Source organism: Daktulosphaira vitifoliae, unplaced genomic scaffold (genome assembly GCF_025091365.1).
Source record: "Daktulosphaira vitifoliae isolate Bord-2020 unplaced genomic scaffold, ASM2509136v1 Scaffold_1, whole genome shotgun sequence".
Classification (NCBI taxonomy): Eukaryota; Metazoa; Arthropoda; class Insecta; order Hemiptera; family Phylloxeridae; genus Daktulosphaira; species Daktulosphaira vitifoliae.
Window position 1 is genome coordinate 37,463,175 of NW_026099572.1, and position 4,797 is coordinate 37,467,971.

A 4,797-nucleotide genomic window follows, 5' to 3' on the forward strand; every position below is an offset into this window, starting at 1 on the left:
TAAACTGGCAAAATGTGATAATATTACTTAGTGATAACGTCACTAGGTGATAAGGTCACTAGGGGTATATAAGGGAGTTTTTTCTAGTCGGGGTGTCAGTATGTGTTTAGCGTTGATAATGGTAACATTGTTTCCGAAATACGTATCCGCGACTTTTCATTAATTTTTTTGTGGCTTTTGAGTTTAATATTTTTAATATTTTTTAGTTTTTTTAAATTAATAATATTTTTAATATAGTATTAATTTTACTTAATTAACTAGCCACAAGTGATCAATTTTTATTATAATGATACCATTGTCAACACATACTGACATTTCGACCAAAAATCCCATACCTTTACACCTAATCATTTAAACGTTATCATTAAGTGATGTTATCAAATTTTACCAGCTTACACAGTTTAATAATGAATTTTTTAAGTGGGTCAAGATCCCAACTAACATTTCTATTACCTCTCTTATATAATATCTTTGTAATTATTCACGTTTTCAATTAGTTTTATAGTTTAAATGGAGCGATTATATGTCAATATATGTTCACCCACAGGAGATTTATGAACTTCTTGATTTTTAATATTTCCTATATGTGTTTTAAACCTGACATCTATATTTCATTTTGTTTGTCCTATGTAACATTTATTACAACTTTCACATTGTATTTTATAAATGCACGAATCCTCCCTTTTTTTTACTTTATTTTTATTTATTATTATTATTTTTTTAAATAAAATATTTTCTTTATTTGTGTATTGACAATTTGTACAATATGTAAATTTGTTAATTTAATTGATTGCATGAATAGGATGACTGGGTAGTTCACATTAGAATCCCCTCACAAAAAAAGTAATGTATTTGCAATTTCTTTAAAATTATATAAATTAAAATTTCTTTTTATTTATTCCTTTAGTTGTTTTGTAATAGGTCTCTACATCTGGTGCGTTTAAGACGTTGCGTCTGGTTGTTCGGAAGTATTTTGAAGGTAAGTTGGGCTATTAGTATGATTTAATAGTTTACAAAGGTAATTGAAGAAGAATAGTGTTGTAGATTCACTTACAGTTTTAGCGTAATCCAATATACGGTTTGGCGTGTATGTAATAGTTAATGCGTAATCCANTTCATATTTTATCACTGTGAAGTTGATTATTAGATATGAACCAAGGAGACCTATTAATAATGCGAAGACATATTGATTGAAATGCTTCTATGATTTTTGTATTTGATGGTTTTGCCGATCCTCAAAATAGAATACCGTAAGATTACATTAGTTGTAGCAAACTCTTACATAAATTGAACCGGTTTAATATGTGAAAATTACTTTTAGATGCTACTAAAGTAATACCAAAATTCTTAAAAATTCTAGATAGCCCGGATAATATAAATTGGGTGAAAAAATTATTTTTTGTTCCTCCAAGCTTATGAATGTAGTAAGCGCCTTCTTTTCTGTTTTTTACTTTTGTGTTCAGGCTAATATTGAAATTACATTTTTGTTATACCCATAAAAACTAGCCATATATCTTATAACCTCCATTTCTTTATCAAAATTTATTTTATTTATTGGAATATTAACTAGTAAGAATATTAGCTTAATAAGCTCTTTTATTATATCCTGTTTTACAGTATATAGTAAATTGTTTTACATCCTGTATGTTACATTTTTTTTAATCAGTCTTTAAGAAATCAAATTGTTATAACTATCGAAATATTCAGAATAAAACTACTATGTCAAAAGAAATTAACATATCATTATTTAAAAAAGTGTAACTATATAATTTTATTAATTAAAATAGATAATTAAATTGCATTTTAATGACTCTATTAAATCCACAATTATTTTAATTAAAAAATAATTACTATTTTTATGAATGCTTAATACTTTTATTTTCACTATCACTGGGCAAATAATATAAAATACTATATTTAACAACCAAATTGAATATTCAGCATTTATATGGTAATTAATTACAATTTCATCAAATTTTTTGTCATTAAAATGTTATAATATTTTTTTTGAATTTTTTAGAAAGGTTACAGAGGGGCATTTGGCTAATCTATTCCTAACAAGGCGTGGTGTGGCGCGCTGGACACATGAAATGTTGACAAAATCCTAGTGTTAAGCCATGCCTGCTACCGTAATGAACGAATGGGTGACCATACGTGCGTTTTACGATGGCCAAAAAGCACCAAGTGTAGAAACACTGCACTTATCCCTACCCTAGTAATATCAATTGATCTTTGGGTATCTGGTATCGAACACCCGAAAATAGGTAGAATTAAAAAAAAAAAAAATTCCTAACATGGGATTACTTATACAGGGTGTTCAGTAAGTCAGGAAACGGGTTTCTATTGTTTTCATTGTTTGTAACAATGTTATATACAACATTTGAAAACAATCGATTTTTCTTTTGATTGGTGTTATTTTACATTATAAAAAAATTACATTTAACAATATTGATTGTTAATTGATATCACATATTTTTATTTTTAAATACGTAATCAAAAACTAAGACGTAAGTATCCAAACGTATGTCTTTTCCATCACTGTAGATGCGTAGATATAAAGTTTCTATGGATTCCTTATTTTTCAAAGTGATAGTTTTACATAACTATGAATATAACAATTAATATTTCTAAAAAAAATTCAATACTTTTTATGATTTATTTATATCTTAATGAAATATTATTTTTCTGTTATAAAATTAGAAATAATGACATAGATTGAAATAATAAGTTATATGAATAACATTAGCTTCACAGCAGTTTAATGATGACGACTATTAAAAAAATTATAATCTTTTTATTATTTTATTCTAATGATAAAGGGTACATTGAAAAAAAAGGTAAATTAATTTTTTTCAAAATGGATATTTTGTTGATAAAATAATCAATATGTCATTATGTATATTTTAAATTGTTAAACCAGTGGAAATAGTAAGGTATCCATAAGTAATAGTTTTGAAAGTTATGTTGTACTGTAAAAAAACAACGTGTTATTTTCAAATTAAGAACTGGAATTATTTTTGATATACCGAAAAATACCAGTATAGACAATTAAAAACTAAGACGTATAACTAATCACTTGTAGAGGCGTAAGTATATATTTTCTATGGGTTCCTTATTTTTCAATGTGATAGTTGTACATGACTATGACTATAATAATTAATATTACAAAAAAAATTATTATTCAAGTACATAAAAAAATAAAATAAACATTTTAAAAGTCGCTCTCCTATATGCTATTTTTTATAATGTCAAACTTAGTGTTTGCTATGGTACTTATAACAATTCAATACTTTTTATAATTCATTTGTACATTTATGAAATGTTATTTTTCTGTTATAAAATTAGAAATAATGACTTAGATAAAAATAATAAGTTTTATATGTAACATAAGATTCACAGGTGTTTTAATTATGATGTCTGTTTAAAAGTACTATTTAATTTATGTATAATATAAGTTTATTTAATTACAGGGTAATATTTTCATCATAACTCACTAATTTACTTACAATATAAAAATAACTTCAGAAAAATATTTCGATTTTTTAGCTACATATATTTCTTGGTTATTCAAGTAATAGCAATTCAACCCTAGTTTTATCGTTTATTTAATTTTTTTTAATTTAGTACATCAAGCCGTTCGGTTCGTTAAATAAATAAAATAATTGTATCACTTTCCATTACTGATGGATATTGTATTATTAATGATAAATTACAAAATCTGAGTTTACGAATGAATTGTATTTTTTTTATAATAATATTCCTGCTCGCCCCGCAACACATTTTTTTTCAATTTTGCAAAATTTCAACATACATTAGTATAAGTAATCAAAATTAACAATTAATGAATTATTACCAGGACTGTAAATTTTATGCATTTATAACTTTTATGAATTATTTCGAACACACCTTCAGTTAGTAAACATTTTTATTAATTAACTAGAAAATTTAGTAATGTATTTTTACTGATGTTCTATTTTGGGCGATTCTGGAGTTTAAAACAAAAAATATTTCTAATTATTTCTTCTACTAACGATTATAATATTTTTTTTTAGCCATAGTTTTTTTGTCAAATTTAATTGGTAGAGGTGAAATGATACTTTTACTCTCCTCGTATTTTGACCAAGGAAACAACTGCCCCTCTCTCATACAGTTCACGTGCTACTAAGATATATTATTAAACGGATATATTATTTTTAATATTTAATTGTAATGATACTATATAAAGGGTACATGGAAAAAAAAGGTAAGCTATTTTTAAAAAAAATTGAGATTTTGTTGACAAAATATTTTATATCTCAAAAATAAAAGCTGATAAAGCAAATTCTGAGAGCAATTTTGGAATCATCCACTTAAAATTCATAGAAATGACCCCTCACGCACCTGCAATTATCAACTTTATTTTTGTTAGCCAGTGTAGTCTTTTTGGTTTATATAATATACAGGGTGATTTTTTTATCATAACCCACTGAATTACTTGCAGAATAATAATAATTTAAACATTTTTTTTTATTATTATTTTTAGTTACACATTATTCTTGAATTTTTAACTATGTAATACTTTTTAAGTTCATCCCTTATGCCTTGGAGGGGGTCAACTTTGTTTTTTTAAATGGTAACACATATTTTTAATTTAATAAAATGTTTGAGTTTTTAATTTAATAGTAGATGGCATTTGAATTTTTAATATAACTTTATTAGCTTATTAGATATAAACATTTAAAGTTTCAAAATTTTGAGTTAATATACATGTATAATACACATGGGATTGTAAATACAGGTAGCTAATTGGATTTTTAT

General features: G+C 24.9%; 1 long non-coding RNA gene across 1 annotated transcript; it reads left to right on the plus strand.

Annotated features, from left to right (window-relative positions):
• The first annotated feature begins 291 nt into the window (after window positions 1-291).
• Window positions 292-1,058, plus strand: LOC126893849 (uncharacterized). The gene is made up of 3 exons (XR_007701277.1): window positions 292-843; window positions 908-979; window positions 1,037-1,058. It is a non-coding gene; the product is annotated as an uncharacterized LOC126893849 (long non-coding RNA).
• Window positions 1,059-4,797: the final 3,739 nt, after the last annotated feature.